The following is an 11,421-nucleotide window of genomic DNA, read 5'->3' as shown; positions in this document are numbered from 1 at the left end:
GGTCCAAGTTAGAATAGTTGTATAATTGCAATGAAATTCTTTCGATGCCTTCAAATCGACCATACCGTAGGGCCATGATACCAAGCCAAGTAGGTTAAAAAAAACAAGAAAAAGAAAGAAAGAAAAGAAATTAAATAATTAATTATTTTGAACAAAATGAGCAATACAATAGACCAAGTTGTTCTTTATCCAATTGTATTATTCGTTATATTACCAATAAAATCCATATATGATATAATATACACCTTTACACCATTTATTTTGTTACACATGAACTATTATACCGTGTTGAGCCAAACGAATAATGTGCAGCACGGATCATCCGTACGAGGGTTTCAATCCCTCTCGCTTCCTTCATCGCTTTGAAACAAATAACCCAAAATATTTCTATGGAACATGAAAGACCCATTAATATTGACCAAGTTGTTCTTTATCTAATTATTGCCAATACAATCCGTACATGATATAATATACACCTTTACTCCATTTATTTTGTTACACATGAACTCTTATATCCTGGAGAGGTCACTGAGCAAACCAAAGTTACACATGAACTCTTATATCCTGGAGAGGTCACTGAGCAAACCAAAGTAGCGAAGAGCTAATTTGTAGCATGGATCATCCGTACTAGGGTTTCACTTCATCTCTCTTCCTTCATCACTATGATCCTCAAAACAAATAACCCAAAATATTTCTATGGAACATAAAAGACCCATTAATCTAGAGCAGATAGTCATTTCACAGAGCAGATTTTACACAAGCCCGTACAATGTAATGTACGGGGCAGAACTTAAAGAAAATTTAGAAGATAATCCCAATGTTTTCAAGCAATCGTTTCCAAAAATCCTAACGAATTCTCTTTGATACCCCTCAAAGTGGGACTTCACTTCAACGGGCTTCAACGGTAACTTCACTTCAACTGGGCTTCAACCGTGGGACTTCACTTCAACCCGGGTATGATGCACTTTGATTACCTTGTCAATGGCGCTGGTTGTGTATCTGATGACTTTGATTTCGAGCATAGAATTGGTTTTCATTTTCCTCTTTTTTTTCCCTTTTTGGTTTTCATTTTACTCCTTTTTTTTTCCTTTTTTGAAATATTCGATGATTAGCCTTTGGTTCCATTTTGGTGGAAACTTTTTATCTATATTTCTCCTGTCTTGCTCGCGGATTAATGTGATATTTTTCCACCTTTGATTTATGGCATAGAATTGGTTTTCATTTTGCTCTATTATTTTCCCTTTCTGATCTGCATCCGATGATTAGCCTTTGGTTGATTTTGCTGGAAGCTTTTTACCTATATTTCCCCTGTCTTGCTCGCGGATTATTGTGGTATTTTTCACCCCGGTATTATCTTCTTCTGTATTTGTTGACCATAATGTTTTTTGAGTATTGTGAATCTGGGACATCAAGATACATAGACATGATCATGTAAACTCTTTTAATGAAAAAGGTTTGTAAATGTTTTTATCGTTTGTGCATTTATTTATCCCCATTCTCTTTGATCAGTCTAAGAACGATTGAGTAATCTAAGAATCGGACTTTTCATATTGTCATTGATGAATCTAAAAACGAGATCACTCTTTCTTCCCATTCTCTTTGATTAATCTGAGAATCATGTAAACTCTTTTAATGAAAAAGGTTTGTAAATGTTTTTATCGTTTGTGCATTTATTTATCCCCATTCTCTTTAATCAGTCTAAGAACGAGATCTCTCTTTTGAGTAATCTAAGAATCGGACTTTTCATATTGTCATTGATCAATCTAAAAACGAGATCACTCTTTCTTTCCATTCTCTTTGATTAATCTGAGAATACGATCTAGAATATTCTTTCATATTGTTTAGGTAGGACGTGAATTTTTTACAGCTTTAATTTGCATCATTGTGAGACTCGACTTCCAATATAATCAATATATTGAAAACCATTATTAGGAAGCCAAAATACAGTATGAGAAACCATGATGATATATTGCTATTAACAAGTTAGTTATTACATTAGAACCCATGATATCATTACATAACACCTACAAGCTGAATGGGAGAACTTGATAGATCTGCTAACATAGTGACATAAATTGGAAATTAAATAACCCCAGCCATTCCAAAACAAATGGTCAATGCCAAATTAGGAGGCCGCATGCAAAAACAAAATTTAGAAAATATCGTCGCTAACATTTATACGTAGAAAACATTATGTACAAAGAATAATAGAAGCACTTCCCCCCCGAATGACTTTTTATGGCAATCTCACGCTCGCCTGCAGAAGACCAGATAAACACGGACACGCTCGCTTGCAGAGGAACAACAGAGGGGACGTTATTCGGGCCAGTTAATGAGGAGCAGCAGCGATATATTGGAAAACCCAAGAGATACCAATATGAACAAACAACGCCTCAAGAGAACGAGAACATAAAACCAATATTCCAACTTATCGGTTCATTATCCCAACTGACTCATTTCATGAGATCGAAGACACAAAAGGTCAAGCAGAAGATGTCGAAGTCCCAAGACAAAGCTAGAGAAAATCCGAGTCGTGGCTACTAAATGACCAAATACTTATGAGAGAAGCCAAAGTTGCACAAACACTCAATAATGGCAGAGGTGAAATCACTGGCGCGTGCAGACAGGAACCATGAGAGTCTAATACTGATGAAGGCGGGTGGGAGTCACAATGCAGAAGGCCACCCCAAATGGTCATCATCCATTCATAGCAAAATGCAAAAACAAAGCGTGCACGACAGGGGCTATGAAAGTCTAATTAATGGTTAGACTGAAAGCAAGGGGAAATCACAGTTTAAAAGGCCACCATGAACACGCTCAGGTCGTAGCCACAGGCAGCTTCGAAATACAATACAAAGCCTGCATCCCACATTATTCATTTCATTACAAAAAGGGCGGGCAAGACATTCTGACGTATCTGCTGGATCATAGAAGGCGGCCATGGTTGAAAAATCACCAGTACAGAATCTACATGCCACCTTAAGCAGCCATATACATTTCGTCACAGAAAGTAATTGTGGTGCAGCCGCCAGCCCTAGTGAGCAGAAGCCCGAAGAGAGCACCTCTTCGGTACATTCCAACATTTTCACTGATCAGAAATAGATGCAATCCAGAAGTGACACGATCGCTTGAAAGAGTGACAAAACGAAGTCATCATCTTGCCCTGAAACCCATCTCGAAGATGTAACCTTGCCACGCAGCCAAGAGCCGATCCAGAGAATCGAAGACCATGTCCGGAAAAGTGTTCCACGCACAGCAAAATATGCTTGAAGATGCAACCATACCATGTAGCTAAGAGCCAATCTAAAGTCCATGGCCAGAGATGTGTTCAATGCATAGCGGCAGCCAGATGTGAAAAGAGTACACAGTCAAAGAAACAGGAAAGAGTGAAGAAAATTGAAGAAAGTGGCCGATACAACAAATTAACGAAGATGTGAAAAGGTTAATAGAAAGAACCACTCCAAAGAACAATCCGTTACAACCAACTGTAAAAGGGCATCCACGATCCTATTGTGCCAACTCAGCCGATGCGGCAACATCTGTTGAAGTTTTGGGCTTGCAGGAAATACCAGTAGGAACAGCTAACGATTTCGATTTCAGGGCAAGCAAGAAGAAATGAATAATGTAATTTGAGAGAAATTAGAAAAAGTAATCTCTTTATCACAAAAGTATCAACATAATCAAGGTGGACATATACGTTTACCTCTGTATCACAAGAGTATCAACATAATCAAGGTGGAAGATACAATCTGATGAATGCCATGGAGAAGTTGAAATAAAGGAAAAGATGAATTATATTCCAAAGGCTTTGAGGCACCCCGGACAGACGGGCTATGAGTGCTTTCAGAAATTGACCATTGAATGGCAAATATGTTTTGAAATATTGTTTTGCCTCGTCAAGCTGAACAACCTTCAGATAACGCTTGATCCAGTACACCTTCAGAGAAACAGAATATCGCTTGTCCCAAAGATACTAGACCATAAAAACAATTACACCTTCGAGTTACAAGCGCAAAAAATGAAATATAATTGTAATCATTTCTATTCCCATGGAGAATATGACGACTAGGTGTTAAAAGCAGCACTCAAACATTGAAAACACTCTTTAGACATCAAAGGACGGATCCAGATTTATGATGTCCCTACTTATGAATGACCCATTTACCTCTAACAGACAGAGAACGAGAACATGTAACTGCAACTAAAAACCACTCATCAGAGTTTAGCAAACCTCCTGGATGATGATTTCGACCGGGATATGCGTTCTAACCCACCTTTCAATCCACTATCCTGCACAATTTATGCCTAAGGCTGCAGATTGTGGAGCAATCATAAAATATCGACAGACTAATCCTCTAAAGTATTCCAACACTACAAAGTACACACTCAAAAAGAATCTTAGATCTATAAACCTGTGATATTTTGTCATGCCTGTTGATAGTATTTCAAGACAATTTTCTGCTTTCCATCCACTCGTTGCCCTGCAGCCCAAGGACCAATTCTTTCCCAAATCAGCCATACGAATGATTAGAGGCAACGTTAATGGCAAATACACTACATGAAATTAACAGACCAAACCCCCTTTTTTAGATCCTGTAACGGACCCTAATTAAGCTTTCCTGACAAGTTGCGAGGAAGCGAGGAATTGCTATGATAGAAATCCAAATTTAGATGAAATGCCCTGCAGCCCAAGGATCAATCATCTCTCAAGTCACGCATACCAAGTATCAACAGCGACAATGCTAAATACTCACAAGGAAATAAAAATAAAACTAGAAAACACTCGACCACCACCACCACCATCCCTTTATATTGATACCGCGTCTACTGAGCCTTCATTCTCCTGCCACTAAAACATGTAAACCATCTAAACAAGAGCAGCACTAGCTTTGAAAGGGACGAAATGATTAAGATAATACTTTCAAATACAATAGCAAATGGTGTGACGACCTTGTGGCGTCTTAACATCCAATCTCCAGAGCTAGCCAACCAAGTAGAGACCAACAAGCAGATCCACTATTGGGAACCAAAAAGCATAAGATCATACGGTCCTGTTATGAGCAGAGACTAAAAGGTTGCGCTTCTTTACAAAGCAAGCGCATATAGTTATAAAGCATACACAACCCACTACCTAAGAACATATAATAAACCTAATTACTTACAGAGCGAAGTTTCCACTGATCTATTTTGATCCTCAAACCACAACAGGAAAAACATATTTAACCTAATCACTTACAGAGCACAAAATTAACCTAATCACTTATAGAACACGAAATTACCTGAAAGAAAACCCTAGATTCGTGTCGCTTGTTATCTCCATACCTATGGAAAACCCTTCCCCAATCCACAATCCCATCCCGAATTCACATCTCAACATAAGCGTATGTGGTATGTTAAGGTGCTCGAATATATAATAACAGAAACAAGAAAAGTACAGAAATTAAAGATAGACAGCACCAAGTAGAGAAAGGATGGAAGGAACGGTAAAAAGTACTGAAATTAGGGACAGAGAAGAGTACTCATAAAAAACCGCACGTCTCTTGTAATCTGGGAGGAAAAAATACCAACAAGTAATGCTATAGAAAACCTGCACGCCTCTGTATCCTGAGAGGAAAAGTACCCACAAGTAATGCTATTTTAATAGCCACAATCAAGACGCTAAAGACAGATGAAAACCAATACCTCCCTTCTTTAGATGAGGGACATCCATCGCATTTCCCTTCCTTCCATATAATGTGAGAGGAAGGTAGGAAAGAAGCAATGAATGTGATTTAGCAAAATGCAGAAGTCATCAATTTATAGGCAGAAGGGGTTAAATGGACGGTGAAGATGAAACGGTGGAAGCAGATGGACGAAGGTGATTAAAACGCCAGCTGGAAAAGAAAAAGAATGAATGGCGCGCATTGGATTCCTATCTTTTTACCACCGACTTATTTTAATTTGAACGGCAGCGTTGATTCCAGAGATATGTTCCGTGGTACATTGAGCCTCTATCATTGCTATTGTTTAGAGGCCTTTGCGTACACGTAACCTCTATAGTTGCAATCAGAGGGTAAGTTGGAAAGCGATTCTTGAATAAATAAATTTAGATGGTTGATATACTATCTATCTATTTCAAAACAATAGTATAGTTATAATTCAATGGGAGGTTGGTAGGTTAAAATTGTGATTGGAAAATTATTTTCCCTCTGAACGTTTCTAATGGATTGTTCTATTTTTAATGTAAAGTTAAGGATAGTAATTCTTTAAATAAATTTGTTATAATTAGATTTATTAATATGAGGGAAGTTACATATAAACTATTTTAAATTATTTAAAGAATCAAAAATTAAATTTGTTCTAATTAGATTTATTAATATGAGGGAAGTTATATATAAATTATTTAAAGAATCAAAAATTATCTCGAGATACAATTTTTTTTTCAAATTATTAAATTTAATAATAATATTAATTTTTTAATATGAATATTAAATTTAATGATATTTTTAACAAAATTTAAAATAAAACTATATCAAATTTATATTTTCAAATATTACAATTTTGATATGGAATATTTATGTTTTTAAAGATTTTAATATTAGTATATACATAAACTATGGTTTTTCATTTTAAAACTTATTTTATAAATATTTAATTAAAATTAATATTTAAAAATTTAAAGTAAAATTTTTTATTTTTGATGTTGAATTGTATTGTAAATTTTTTTATCTATATGGTTATTTTCATTTTTATTTCGTATTGACATTAATTTTTTTATTTTTATTATTATTTTATTGGAGACATGACATACTTACACATCCTGTCATACTAGGTTGTAGAATCCCAACAAGCATACCCTTTAAGATAAAGAAAAGAGAGGAATGTTTAATATCTAATTTGAAGATAAGAAAACTATATTGGATGATTTATGTAAACTCAAACTAAAGTCATTTATTAGTTGTTCTCATGAGAAAATATTAGTGAGATCTTAGTGTGGGTATTTCAAATGTACATATGATCATAACTAAGAATACATGTTGATCATTTATTTAAAGTAATTTTCCAAGAGAATAATGATGCTTTTATCACCATTGGATTACTTGAATTGTGTATGATCAATTAAAAAAAATGACATTCACCAAGTTTCCATCTAATTTTTATACATGTAGCAACGAATTGTTGGCTTAAGAACAAAGACACAATGTCGATACTTTGTTAACAACATCAATGAGTCCTGGCGCTCTTACCAAATTGTAATATCGATGTTTTTTCCATGTCGATCTACCCTTAACTATAGGTTGGATCATCAAATCATGAATTTTGCTTATGAAGCCACAAATTACCTCAAACCAAAAATTATTAGCTATAGGTCAAGCATGTATAGTTGGACTCCATCTTAGTTTGGTTGTAGAATTAAAGGCTTACATCAACAATCCAAAGTGTTTGTGCATTCCTTGTTTGCATGTTCATTGTTACTCATGCCATTAATTGAATAAGTATATCCCTCCTCGCTATAGATTGAGTTATTTCTATCTTTTCTTTGGTTCTCGTAGGTCAACTTTAAGTCTTTCTAGCTTCGAGTAGTTTTTCTCATCATTCTACATCTATTAGTGATGTTTACTTAGAATCCCATTACCCTACCTTTGTTTGAGTCCCATCCCCATTTCTTCTATCCCATGACCAAATCCTATCAACCATAATGCCAATTATTCAACTCAATTGAATCTATATCATTCTCATTAGGGATATAAGCCTATGATTTGGATAGGGTTATTCAATCGTTAGCTATAGGTTAGCACCTAAAAACGTGAAGTCTAGTCCCGAAGCCATTAACTACCTCAAACCATGAAATGCTTAGCTATAAGTCACATGAGTACAATATGGCTCCATGTAGTTTGGGTGCAAAATTAATGGTTGGATCAGTGAATCAATGTGTTTGTAGGTTGAGCGTTTGATAGTTTCACTATTACTTGCACCATGGCCTGAATAATTGTCCTTCCCCATTGTAGGTTATGAATTCTCTTTGGATTTTGTTTTTTAAATCAAATAAGCCAAACATAGATGAACCCCCTTGATGATCATTGGTGTAATTGTCCATAGAGGCATTACATAAGATCTTTATTGCATGAATTTTTTATAATAAAAATGACAAAATGTACATTACCATAAAGTAGAGCATGAAAGAGTCAATTCAATTGTACTACATTCATGGAATCTCTTACTTTAATGTATGAGAAACTCAAAATTAATCTTAATATAAAGAGGATCTAAGAGAATCAATTCAATCTATGGAATCCATGATATTAAGGTTCATGTATACAATCACAATTTTTAAAAGCACACAATACATATTCTTTAATGCAATTTAAAGATGTACAATCCAAGCCCTGAATACTATAGGCTTCATGTATATGAAACAAGATTTAAATAAATTTTGAGATTAAGATACATTCCTATGTTACAAGTAAATAAAAAGAATTGGATATCGATACTAGAATGTATATGAATAATGTTCAATTATGTCATTTGAGTTGAAAATGGACAAATTTAAACTTAAAATCCAATATCAAAATATAGAATCTACTATAAAACGTAACCCTATTCAAGATGGATTTCTCTTATTTTCCAATCTTTAACCCAGGTTTTCTATCTATAAATTATTCAATCTAATATTAAAAAAACCATAATAATGACAAAGTGCTATCAAATCTAATGATGACATAAAACCCTATATGATAAAAAAAGATATTAACACTTATTAATATCCCTGACATATAAATTTGGAATAGCAACCTATAAAAGACTTTAAATGCATCCATCACCACTCACACCAATTTTAAATGCATCAATCACCACTCACACCAAATCCTAGATCAAGAAGTAACCAACCACACAAAGAGGAAGGATTAAATGGGAAATGGAAAGGTTAAATGCATGGAATAAACAATCTCATACAACTGACATGTCAAGCCTATAAATAACACCCATTTCAAACGCTCCAAAAACTTCTCCAACCTTTTAGGCAAACCATTACCATTTCGAAGCTTTGGGGTTGAAGATATAAATTAGGGAATAAAAAAATGAAAAATCAATGTGTAAATATACTTCCCATGTTTCAAAACATGTTAATATAATTTTTTAATATGGTATGTAAGGAGTTGTTGAAGAGCAATGAATTATTATAGTTATGTTGTTCAAATATATATATATATATATTCAATCAACTTATAATTAAACGCTCTATAATAATAATAGATATATAATTAAGGTAACGTGAAGAGTGTCGATAAGATTATTTCGAAGGAAATCACCAAAATAAATACGATTAATGTAGTCTTCTATCCATTCTTGTCTGGACTGAAAGAATGCGAAAAGAATGCGGTGTTTGTTTTATTGTACATTTTTTGAGGAATTTAGTAATGTAGAAATACTAGGATTTTCAAATACAAATCCCTTGACATGTTGATTACTACGAAGATAGTTATTTCCAAGGGATTGGTCCATGGAAACCTAAGATCCATCAATAGTGTTACCATAAGAACCTTGGGGACTCTTTTCCCATTGGATTTCAATTGGGCATCATCTAATGGTTAGTATAGAGCTTAGGCCCATTTCAATCCCCTTCCACTTTTATTGGTGGACCTAGAAGTAATTGCAAGATAGAGGTGGTGGTACTATAGGGGTGATATAGTGTGTTGCTTAGCTTGTTATTATTAACATTTCCTTCCCATTATATAGAGAGTGCAAAATTCATTGGAAGATGCCATGTGATGGAATTTATGACGACTTTTTGATTACCTGGTGAATCCAAAACCACCCTTAATTTCTAAGATAAAAAATGGTTTGTTCATTTTGCTTTGCTTCTTCCTTTTTTTGATCTGTATTTAATGATGATTTTTAGTTTGTTTTTTAGCACTTTATGTGGATCCAAAAGCCTTTAATTTCCAACCTAGGGATGGTGTTTATTTTGCTTTGTTTTTTCCTTTCATTGCTTTGTTTTTTCTTCTTTTTTATTTAATTTCCAAGTTTGTTTATTTTACTTTGTTTTTTCCCTTCATTGCTTTGCTTTAATTGCCTTGTTATTTCCTTTTTTAATTTAATTTGTAATATAAAAAATAGTTTGTTCATTTTGCTTTTTTTTTGGTTGATTTTGCCTTTGTTGTTCCCTTCGTTGATTTAATTTCCTAACCTAGAAAATGGTTTTGTTCATTTTGCTTCTTTTTTTTTGTTCCCTTCATTGCTTTGTTTGTTCCCTTCATTGATTTAATTTCCTAACCTAGAAAATAGTTTTGTTCATTTTGCTTTGTTTTTTATTTTTAATTATGTTTTGCATTTTTGTTTAATTTCTTTGTTTTCTTTTTTTATTTCATATAGTTTTGTTCATTTTGCTTTGTTTTTTATTTTTAATTATGTTTTGTATTTTTGTTTAATTTATTTGTTTTTTTTTTTTTTCATTTTTGACCGGCAAATGTTTTGTTAATTTTACTTTGCTTTTTTTATTTATTTAATTTTTACCCAGAAAAAATTGTTTGTTTATTTTGCTTTGTTTTCTAGGTTTGTTCATTTTGCTTTGTTTTTTTCCTTTTTTTTTTGCTGTCTTTTTTAATTTAATTTCTACCCTAAAAAATGATTCTGTTCATTTTGTTTGTTTGTTTTCTAGGTTTTTGTTCATTTTGCTTTGTTTTTCCTTAATTTAATTTCTAATCCAAAAAATGGTTTTATTTATTTTGCTTTGTTTTTTTTAATTTGATTTCCAACCTAGAAAATGGTTTGTTCATTTTGCTTTGTTTTTTTTTTTAATTTAATTTCTAACCTAGAAAATGGTTTGTTCATTTTGCTTTGTTTTTTTTAATTTAATTTCTAACCTAAAAAATGGTCATTTTGCTTTGGTTTTTTTTTTTTTTAATTTAATTTCTAACCTAGAAAATGGTTTGTTCATTTTGCTTTGTTTAATTTCTAACCTAGAAAATGGTTTGTTCATTTTGCTTTGTTTTCTAGGTTTGTTCATTTTGATTCATTTTTCCTTTTTTAATTTAATTTCTAACCTAGAAAATGGTTGATTCATTTTGCTTTATTTTTTTTAGCTATTTGCTTGTTATTTCCTTAATTTTTGTTCATTTTGCTTTCTTATTTCTAACCTAGAAAATGGTTTGTTCATTTTGCTTTGTTTTCTAGGTTTGTTCATTTTGATTCATTTTTCCTTTTTTAATTTAATTTCTAACCTAGAAAACGGTTAATTTATTTTGCTTTATTTTTTTAGCCATTTGCTTTGTTATTTCCTTCATTTTTGTTCATTTTGCTTTCTTTTTTTACAACCATTTGCTTTATTTTTCCTTCATTTTGCTGCTGCTTTTTTTTGCAACCATTTGCTTTGTTTTTCTTTCATTTTATTTTTCTTCATTTTTGTTCATTTTGCTTTCATTTGCTTTATTTTTCCTTCTT

General features: G+C 33.0%; 1 long non-coding RNA gene across 2 annotated transcripts; it reads right to left on the bottom strand.

Moving 5' to 3' along the window:
• Window positions 1-1,942: 1,942 nt before the first annotated feature.
• Window positions 1,943-6,467, bottom strand: LOC149145699 (uncharacterized). Of its 2 annotated transcripts, XR_016264248.1 has the most exons (3): window positions 5,520-6,175; window positions 5,280-5,334; window positions 1,943-5,016 (listed from the first exon to the last, which is right to left on the bottom strand). It is a non-coding gene; the product is annotated as an uncharacterized LOC149145699 (long non-coding RNA). The 2 variants fall into 2 exon arrangements; XR_016264247.1 differs by having other exon boundaries at window positions 5,280-6,467.
• Window positions 6,468-11,421: the final 4,954 nt, after the last annotated feature.

This window comes from Pinus tabuliformis, chromosome X (assembly GCF_031772625.1).
Source record: "Pinus tabuliformis cultivar Carrire ecotype Pingquan chromosome X, CPIR1, whole genome shotgun sequence".
In the NCBI taxonomy this organism is placed as follows: Eukaryota; Viridiplantae; Streptophyta; class Pinopsida; order Pinales; family Pinaceae; genus Pinus; species Pinus tabuliformis.
Note: the sequence above shows the minus strand (reverse complement) of the source record. Positions and strands in the feature narration are given on the sequence as shown.